The 10,846-nt window shown below is 46.1% G+C and overlaps 1 protein-coding gene across 1 annotated transcript in view; it reads right to left on the reverse strand.

The window, feature by feature from the left end:
• sema4c (sema domain, immunoglobulin domain (Ig), transmembrane domain (TM) and short cytoplasmic domain, (semaphorin) 4C) overlaps nucleotides 1-8,233 on the reverse strand; it is a 99,076-nt gene extending 90,843 nt beyond the window's left edge. The window contains exon 1 of the mRNA XM_037099124.1: nucleotides 7,695-8,233. The gene's annotated coding sequence lies outside the window, so the exon portion shown is untranslated. The remainder of the gene's footprint in view (nucleotides 1-7,694) is intronic.
• Nucleotides 8,234-10,846: the final 2,613 nt, after the last annotated feature.

The raw sequence follows: 10,846 nt of genomic DNA on the forward strand, positions 1-10,846 counted from the left end.
GGGGCCTGCTTTCCTCTTGCTGCCCACTTCATCTGCATCATTATTCACACACACACACCCAATCTCAGACATCCACTCCATGAGCCTGTATTTCTATTTTTTTTTACCGTTATCTCACAGACATTTGCATACACTGCGCCGGAATCAATGCATAAAAACAATAAGAAGCAAGAGCTGAATATGCAAACTCCATGCAAAGTACACATACACACGCAGCAGTGCCGCGACTGACAGTAAACAATGGGAACCTCATACTGGCTCCAAAACAGCTTCGACGTGTCACCCGAACCAGAATAACAAAAAAAAAAAAAAGAAAGAGAACAATTCCGGCGGTTCCCTCCGCACACAGAACACAGCGCGGACAAGCGAGCCAGAAAACATCTGCTGAGTCGGAACAAACAAAACAACGAGCAGACGGCGAACGGGCTCGTCGGGGGGCCTCAGAAAACATATTTAATACCTTACACGGTGCCCCCGAAACACAGTTGGCTCGCTGACAAGGTTTTTGGCCGAGCATATATTACTATCTCTCTCCCCAATCCAGCTTTCGAAATTTCGACTGCAGCCAAGGACGGGCAGACCCAGGAAACAGAATGAAGCGGGGAGAGATCAGTCCAGCTGCTATCTGAAGAGGAAATTACTGGACGAGTATCAAATGTGAAGAAGATTTCTCTCTCTCTCTTGTCTTTGACTCATTTAGGAGATGAAAACAACACGCTGCATGGCCGGCGATGGCTCGCTTCAAATGGATGCGGCCGTATGCATGTGGACACGGGCTTTAATGATTTAGCAGGGGGAGAGCATGTCGCTGCAGACAGCTCATTAAAGCACAAGTCGGACATTCTGTGCAATACGCTTATTTGCTTTTTGTGCCGGGAAGATGGAGGGAAAGAAATCAATAAGTCTCTTGTTTTTAACCCCTGCTAGCTTAGCTTAGCAGAATGACTTAAAGCTGGAGGGACACAAACTCCGCCCCTCAGCACCTTCAAAACTCTCCTATTAATTAATTAATTAATTGTTATATTTCTTTGTTAAAAAAAGTATCTTAACTAAATATAATATTGACCATAGTAGGACATATGCTAGCACCCTCTCAGTTACTCACGATCAAACCCACTGTATGTCAATTGCCGACTGAAATAATGCCTAGTCATCAGTTCTTCCTGACACAGTTCGCACTGAACCCTCCTCAATCACGAGTGAGCAAAAAAATCCATTTGACCCCTCTGACTCCCTATGTCCTGTTTTCCATAAAAACTTGGATGGAAACCCAGTTATTGATAGAAAGTCCGATGCAAACACAGAGAGCAGAGCATCATAGAGATGGATCGTGAGAGAGAGAGAGAGAGAGAGAGAGAGAGAGAGAGACAGGTAATGATAAACAGAGAGAGACAGAAAGAGAGAGAGAGAGGTAATGACAGATAGAGAGAGAGAGACAGAAAGAGAGAGAGAGAAGCTGGCGGGCAGCAGATGGCCAATAGTGGTCAGCTGGTAACAAACAAGCAGGTCAGGGCTCTCCTCCACCTCCACTCCACCGCTGATAAATAATGCAGACGACCCGAGCCACCCGGAGCAGCTCCACCGAGTTCCTTCTAAAGGCCTCCAGTAACTCTCTGAGCACATCGCACATAAAGGCAGCAGATAGAGAGTGTGCTGTGCAGAGAAAAACCCCCTCACCCAAAAAAAAAAAAAAAAAAGCACAAACATTTATGCCGCGGCGGGGAGCTATGGATTACTTCTCCATCTGTTTGTTCGTTTGTTTCAGACATCGCTGATTAGATTTGGGTGATGCCTCTCACCGCCACATTCTGACATCTTTGGAATTACATTTCTCAGGACGACGGGGGGGGGGGGGGGAATTACAGGTCAGAATGAAAGGCTTCGATAAACAAAATATCCACGCCACGAGAGCTAAAGCGTTTGGTGCATCCAGCTACGCTGGCTCGACAGATTCGCCTCCGGGAGTGACAGTATGCACCATATTGAATTTTCCACCAGTCTGACGTTCCTGGAAACACTTTCCCTCCCTCAGGGCTTATTTATTTATTGATTGGCCCAAAGGGTAGCTGCATCATTCATAGGGAGTGACAAATATTTATTACTGCCTTGTGTTCCACATTCTGAGGGTATTACATTTTTTGGGTAATAATGTTTAATGTGTGTAATTTCTGACAACAATGCCGATAGGACTTCATTCAATCTAACTCAACTGATTTGAGGGAAAGAGAGACAGATCCATAATGGCGGCACTACTATTAGAGCCTCCAATAGGATTATAGTGCTTTCCCCTCTATGCAAGCATAGTTTTCATTCACAATAGGCTGAATACGCACTTGTCTGTTCAATTAAAGTTGAGCTATGCAAGTGTTAAGTGCTTACACTCTGGCAACGCAAAAAATTGACCCCATTATGCTACTCGAATTGAGCCCGAAACGAGTGCGAGAGGCGGGGAGAGGAGGGAAAAAATACGCGAGTGTAGCTGGGCGAGAGACAGAGGACGAGAGAGAGAGAGAGAGAGAGAGAGAGAGAGAGAGAGAGAAAGCTCAAAGGGAAGGGCCAAGTTGCAGAAGAGCAAAAGCTCCCCGTCTCGGAACAACTGCAATCACAGCCGCTGCCAAAACCCTCTGGATCCATCTTCACTGCCTGATGGAAACTTCTCAATGGGCCTCACAGCCACCGAGAAGGGGGCCGGAGGGTTGTGCAGAGTGTGTGTGCGCGCTTCTGCACATGCACAGCTTGTGTTCTATACTAATAGTGCCCTTCTGTAGGATTTTAACAACAATGAATTATGGCTGCGCGACATCTGAGACACTGGCAACGTTTTTTGTACACAAATGAGTCAGGAAGAGCCGGAAGAGCTCGGGCACACTTGCGAATAAATGAAAAACACGGGCGAAGGAGGAAACACCAATCGGATATCATCGGCGCGGCGAGAATGCTGCACATATGGCACTGTGAGATAATGCTGTGCTTGCATGTAACACGGCCAGGGATTCAGAATGCACACGTAGCACTGAAGAACGTCTATAAAGTACACTGCTTGTGTGTAAAGACGCTTGATTTCTGAGAGAGCTGTTGATCGTTCCACAGAAGAAGAAAGTAGAGGCGTTACTCACGGCTGCAAAAACAATCAAATAAATTGCTGAAAATGGCGAGGCAGCTCCAGGAGCTTTCTCCGTGTGAGATTTAAAAAGCAGTGACATTTCAGCCCTGGCCCCAACCCCTCTGATGTGTATTATTTCCTTTGAAGAAATGTACATTTTTGTTGTTGTTGTCTTGTACCTCACCTCAGGCCGGTGCACTCAGACAGCGCGGCACACGTCGTCCGCAGCGACATGGACGTAGCAATGATGCACTGCTGCCATCTACCAAAAGATACACAAGTATCCGCTCAGGGTTCTGGACGGATTTTTCACACTGGTTGCACTTTTCATTCTAATACGTCTGTGTCTGCTTGCCGGTGCCCTGTCCACTTCTTCCGTTGCAGTGCGCCGAGCTATCTGAGCCACCGCAGATTTCCTCCCAGTTTGATTTTTACAGCACAAAGAAATATTGCTGAAGGGCACAGGAAGAATTACAGGCTACTGTTCCTCTAGAAGCGATAAAACTTTTTTTCAAAATGGCAGATGGTGGAAGGGGAGAAAGGTCAGTGGAAAAACAAAAAAGAGAGAGAGAGAGACAGAGAGAGAGAGGGGGGGGGGCTCACATTCATCCTCGTCAGGAAAAGGCAAAGAGAAATAAGGACACACATCAGGACGTTAGGGAGGAAGGAGGAGAAGCAACATCCTCGTTAGAAGAAGCAACAAATGTAGAGGGTTTCGTTCTGAAATTTGGCAAACTAAAAACGGAAAGTGACGCCACGAGCTGTCTCATCGCGTCATCGTGTAAAAGATCCTTCGTGTCAGTGTGTGTCAGTGTGTGTCAGTGTGATTCTGTGAGCCAGACTTGTGTTCTGGTGCGACTGTGTCACTTTTGTTCCACAGCTGTGCACATATCACACCTCCCCTCGACACAAACGCACACACACACACTTTACCTCATCTGTATAGCTAATTGGGTCCACTGTAATGAATTAATAGCATTAACAAAGCAGGCCCATGTGCAGGGAGAGCATGAGAACACAAGGTTTGAATCACTTTGACCCTACACCCTGCCGGAGCCCATTTACCATCATGGTCTTGTAAACAAGCCCCGTCTCTTCCTTCTTCTCTAAACATTAGCATGTCCAGCCTGGCTCCGCCTCCCTACACACACACACACACACACACACACACACACACACACACACACACGACCCATCTGCTTCTGCTCTCCAGACCTCGCATCTGGCCTGCCATGAACCATATCTCTCTCTTACACACACACACACATACACACGCACACACACACACACACACACACACACACACACACACACTGTGAGGCATCAAAAAAACGAATCTGGCCGATTCCGTTCATGCAGCATCAGAGCACATAGGGCATGGCCTGTGATATAAACTTCCCTCAGCTCAGCAGGAAACACAGAGCAGTTTGAAAGACACGAAACAAAAGCAGATCAGAAGCCTCTGAAGCAGATATTTGAATGACAAAAAAGACGGGAATTAAATTGTTTGGTGGCATGAAAAGAGGAAAAAAAAAACCTCCTGTGGGAAGCTGGCGCACCAATTGTTGCTTAGTAGAGGATGCGAAAAAAAAAAAGATCTCCACCACCACTGAAAATGACATTATCGTCAGTGAATTCAGATCCATACGCTCTCACAGCAGCTTAGAACGAGCAGCGTGACAACAGACTGAATGATCTGCGCGTGTGTTCCCCGCACGCCGAGCCTTTGAGTTCAATGATTTAAAAAAAAAAAAAAAAATCATCCTGTTATCACGGGACGGTTGCTGTGCATTCAGCTGCTCACCATGTGGGCATCGGGATCTGTTGCACTGACGTGATGCACGTGACACAGAGATGACAATTAAACACACACACACAGCAGACAGGAGTCATCTGGTGCAGTGACGATGCAACGGCTGTGATGCAACGCCGGCCCGCTGGTGTCAGAGCAAACGTCACATGTGCACATATGAAGCACAATGAATCAACAACGGTTTTGATGACTGAAACAAAACCAAAGAAGGGAAAAAAAATGTAATAAGAAACATCACCCTGCTTCTTAAATTTAAGAATTTGCAGCTTTTCTTTGATCAAATCGAACTGCTTTAGGTGTGAGGTTGTGCGTCGGACAAAACAAAACATTTGAAGACGTCGTCTTTGGCTCCTCAAAACTTTGACGGCGTCTTTTCTTTATTTTCTGACCACAAAACACTTGGATCGATCGATGGGCGAGGAACATGTCGTGAAAGTCTTCTCCGTGAAGTGGACACCAGCAGGGACGAGTGTGGAACACATCACCCAGAGAGGACACATAAACACACACATGCTGTGGATAACAACTCATTGTTTCACATCTGTCCGACTCACCACCACCAATAGAATATATATATATATATATATATATATATATATATATATATATATATATATATATATATATATATATATATATATATATATATATATGTACATATATAAAAATTAAAAAAAAGCATGCCAGTCTGTACATATGCGAGATGCGTCCGGTCCTTTGTCTGTATGACTGTGTACTGTTTAATTGCATGTGTGCGTGTGTGTGGGTAGCATAAGGAGTGTGTGAGGGGAAGATGGGAGGGAGGCTGGCGGTCAGGATGTGGCGTCCATTGTCTGTCCGACAATGAAGAGATCAAGTCGGCAGGAGTCCTGTGGCTCTCTCAATGGAGGCATTAACATCTGGGGCCAGAGGGCTGCAGTGTGTGTGCATACGTGTGTGTGTGTGTGTGTGTGTCTTTGTTGGAAGTGCCCTGGATAAAACTGGATTTTCAAAGCTCTCTTTCTCAGGGAATAATGCAGATGTCTGGAGGAAAAGCCTCCACGACCGAACCCGGTTTTCCACACTCATCTCCTTGTGGCCTGCTCCAGTCTCGTCTAATCTACTCTGTGCATTCATGTGAGGGATTTCATCCACTATTAAACCTCTGCGAACTTGATTCCACAAATTAAAAGGCGAGCAAAGTGTATTTTGGCGAGATTATCCTCCGCTGCATCTCTACGCCGCAAATGTCAACCTCGGGGGCTCAATGCCAGCACCGGAACCTTACCTGCATATTACTTTCATTAATCTTTGCAAATGTTACGCAAACACCTCACATCGGCTAACCTCATGAAAGAGAAATAATCCGAATAACCTCGAGCGCTGCAACGCTCATATATAGTCATCTTCCTCCATCCCACGAGGCAATAACACGACTCCGCTCACCAACTTCCCCCGCAAACCTTACACTGTCTTTATTTTTGAAGGGCCACACTCCGTCCCCCCCCTTCCCTCCTTGTAATGTCTGTTAGTTAACTGGCAGTGGCACCATCCAGCTTGTAAAAAAGCAAAACAAGGAGAAGACAAGAAAAACCAGGCAGACCCCCCACTTCTCCTCCTCCTCCTCCTCTTCATAAACCACCAGCGTTTCTTACACAAATCCTTGCCCACTGTCCAGCGTGGACGCCTGCCCCCCCTCCCTGAGTAATTACAATAATCACTCAACTGGAGCTAATGCTTACTTCATTAAGGGGGTGAAAAAAAATTCTGGGGCATTTCAAAGTAATATCTCAAGTCGGTGGATTATTGTCACCAGAGGAGCTTAATTTTTTGAGTGTCAGCTGAGCAAGCGGGAAAGAGAGGCAGCGACTGAAAGGACTCCTCGCTTTAACTGAGTTGAGGTCTTGTCGTGTATGACAGCTATAACCGCCGCGTGGAGACGAGCCCTTTAAAATCACAGCAGAGGTCTTACATTTTTTTTTAAAAGTGCATCTTCAGCATGTGAGTGCAGGACACTGCTGCCATCCCATCACTGTGGGCTGTTCAACTCTCTGCTCGCAAGTCACAAAGTAAGTTAGGGGATATCACAGGGAGATTATGTTGAGGCCAGGAGATGACAGGACCACGCTGAAGAAGAAGGAGAAAGAGAAGAAGAAGAAGAAGAAGAAGAAGAAGAAGAAGAAGAAGAAGAAGAAGAAGCAGCTCCTAAAAGTGCATCTGAGAGCTCCACTCCTCTAGACTGAACTCAGTAGCACGTCTGACCACAGGAGGTGGTGCATAGTGATGATGGTGGCATATGTCAGCAGCACACACACGGTGTATATGATGAGGGGGGATACATCAGGGTATAGTTTGAAATCGTGCAGCAGTGCATACTGCACACACACACACGCACACACACACACACACACACACACACACGCCATACAGTAGGTAAACCCGGGGAGTTGATCCCCCTCCAGCCGCTCCTGACCGCAGTGCGCTGTGTTTACGCTGCGCGAAATGGAGATAAAGTTGCACCACACCGAGCTCCCCCTCCTCCTCACCCAGAACCAAGAAAACAAGCAAACAGCCCCTCAGAGCTCCGCTCAGACGGCGCATTGTGTCTGAAGGCAGGCGTCCTAATTTCCGAGGAAAAAAAAGAAGAAGGGCTTCGTGGCAACAGTTGGAGATCCGGAGACTCGGGGATCGGGATCTACCTCCACCTCCCGCCTCCCTCTCTCCCTCTCTCTCCCCCCTCATCGTCTGCTCCGGGTCCACACCGCCGACCATCACGACAAATAACGGCTCCAAACTTACCTTGTGAAACCGCCGACGGTGCCGATGATCGCACTCCTGCGCTTTTCCTCTCCGTTCTGACGACAGATCCAGTATCCGCTTCTCCCCCTCTTTCCTCTCTCCTTCTCTCTCTCCGTTATCTCGGGTTTGTTTTTGAATTGGAGTTATAAATTATTCCACATCCTCATCAGTTTCGAGACGAATTCGCCCCGCGGTCCCCCCTTCTCTCTCTCTTTCTCCTCTTTTTTCCTTTACAGCCTCGATTTTTCTTTTTTTTTTCTTCTTCTTCTTCTTCTCCTCAAAAATAAAAAATGTTTTCAGGACTGTGAGGCGAAATCAAGCCATATGATCCTGTCATTCAGTTTCTGCACAGAGGAACTGAGCTCTCCGCGCAACTCCCTCCCAAGGCTTTGTAACACGAAACCAGAGGAGGAGGAGGAGGAGGAGGAGAAAAAGAAGGGGGAGAGAAAAAAAAAGGAAAGAAACAGAAGAGAGCGTGAATTTAATCCGCTATCTGGGACGAGCCGGATGGATGTGTCCGCCTCTTTCTCTGCGCAGAAGTTTGAGCGGTCCGTGGCCAGCAGACATACCGGAGTGGTCGTGGCGCTGCGTCTCTGTGCCAGTCTCCACTGGAAATGATGTTTGTGTGTGTGTGTGTGTGTGTGTGTTTGTGCGTGTGCGCCGCGTGGCGCTGCAGCGTGTGTGTGTGTGTGTGTGTGTGTGTGTGTGTGTGTGTGTGTGTGTGTGCGCCCCCAGCCTACTTCTGCAGTAGGCATCACAGCAGGGACCTGGGAGGGTTTAAAGAAAGAGAGAAAAAAGAAAAGGCACACTAACTAACAGGTCTCCGCCCATTAGCCTCTCCATACAAGGGCCCCGACACTGAGGGGCCCCCAGCAGCCCAGACGCTGCTTGATGAAGACGCTTTCATTGTGAGGAAAGTGAAGCAAAGTGCCTCCCAACCTGGGGTCTGACCTGAGGTCCCTTTATAACGGGGTGGTGGGGGGCGGGCGTGGAGCAGGGTGGCCCACGTCTGTTAAAGAGAGCATTGTTAGACCGGAGGGTCTGGTTCTTCACCACTTCCTGGCCGGAAGAGCCGCTGAGCAAGGCACCTGGCTCCAGACCTGCTCTGCGAATCAGTGTGATGGTGGATCTCCCTCTACGGCAGAGAAAACGTTCAGCTGGAGACCGATGCAGCTTTAATACAGCCATATTATTATTGCCTTCACTGTTATTGCCGAGCTGAGGGGACATTATCTGCCGTTCATGAGACTTTGAGCTCTTTTCAGACGAGGCCTTCAAACAAATGTTCCGATCATATTTGTTTTTCTCTCATTCATCTCTGCAGCGCGGCAGAATTTAGGATCGGATGTACTTAACGTGTTTCTTTTCCGCAAAACATGAATTGCCGCTTCTCCGCTGTGATTGTTATCGATACAGGAGTGCTATTTTCCATTCGAAAAATGTTTTTAGCTATTTTTTTTTACTTCACTCGAGTGTCTGAGCTTCGCTGAGTAAAATGATGTCTGAGCACTAGAAGACTGTCGACAGATTCATCTGCCGAAGGAGGAAGAGTTTCTCTGTTAAACTCGAAGCCTGCGGTCCACTTTTAAAGGTCAGACCGATGAAAATGTTTTAAAGATAATACATCGTCAGAGTGAGAGGAAAGTGGCAGAATCAAAGTATCTCTTTTCCTTGAAAACACAATATTATGATCGTGAATTGATATTTACAAAGAAAAATGTGTGGTTTAAGAATTGTTGGTTTCCAGCTTCTAACAAGGGTTTGTGAGCCAATAGTATAACACCATTGGTATCATGTGATGTCTGTGTTTTGTCAGCATCAAGAGTCTTGGTTTTGGCCAGTTTCAGGAAAAAACAAACAAACCAAAAAAAAAACGTAAAAATGGCTGAGACATTCTGTACTGACCTAACGTTGGCAAGCTACCACTGCCGACACTGACATTAGTTTGCGTAGGCAACGTTAACGTGTTGCTGACTAGCGCTGGCAGCGTTAATGTTGGCGAGCTTGCCTCTGCACAATGTCAGGTAGCGCACCAAACTAGCAGCCACTCGAGGGGCCAGCTGAGTGGAACAACAGCAGTGCTGTAATGTTGAATTTATGTCGTTAATAACACCGTTAAAATGGATTCTACCCAGTGTAAGACTTCTTCTTCTGTCCAGTAGTCAAACCTTTGAAATGAACATCATTTCCCTATTGCAAGAATGATTATATCATGTTCATGTCACATGACTGTTTTTCAAGCTGTAGCCTGTTAAACATAAAGAGATTCATTGTACTTGACAGGACAAACAAGAAAGGCCAGGATTAATGTCCACTCTCCAACCAAAGTCACGCTATTCTCAGTCACACTAGATAGCAAATCATCAACATGTACATCATTCATGTTGTAACAGTAAACATAAATATGTGTATGTCCTCTTAAAGGGGTTTTCCAGGAGTTTAGTTTTGTACTTTCATGAAGCTGGTGGACTGATAAGAAACAAAATAATATGAAATATTATGACTTTTATTCCCTAATATGAGTTTAGTTCCATCAACACATTTTGGCTCTCTAACATAAACCCAAGATTACCCTGATTATGTCATCAGGGTGAGTTGTGTAATGTCTTCTGCCCTCTTTTAAAGTCTGAAACTGTTTTCACTGACTGAGTAGCGCCCCATGTGACTTGTCAACTGAACCTAATGCGTAAAATCGATGACATTCCCCTTCAATAACAAACTGTAACAACATTAGCATTGAGGGAAACACTGAGGAACACTGTAGGGCACAGTAACATCAGTAATCACGCAGGAACGCACTTGGAATGAGACTTTTGTCCATCGCTTTGTCGCCCCGGTGCATGCTGGGAGGTTACCCCTCAGGCTTTGATACAAGCTGGTTCTCATTTCATGTTGACTTACACTGCGAGAATAAACGAACAAGTTTGAGGAATCAGAGGCCAAATATGTTACGTTAAAGGATAAATTCACCCAAAAATAAAGATACATTATCTGCTGTGAAACTCACAGTAAAACAGCATTTCCTAAACAACTGAAACACAGGGGGACTTGTTCTAAAATGTAAAAAAATTAAACAAAAACCCTTCACAGAATGACAACATTACAGCACGTCTGGTGTAATCCAAGCCCTTAGATATCAGATTGAAGCAACA

The sequence above is a fragment of the Acanthopagrus latus genome, chromosome 5 (genome assembly GCF_904848185.1).
Source record: "Acanthopagrus latus isolate v.2019 chromosome 5, fAcaLat1.1, whole genome shotgun sequence".
Lineage (NCBI taxonomy): Eukaryota > Metazoa > Chordata > Actinopteri > Spariformes > Sparidae > Acanthopagrus > Acanthopagrus latus.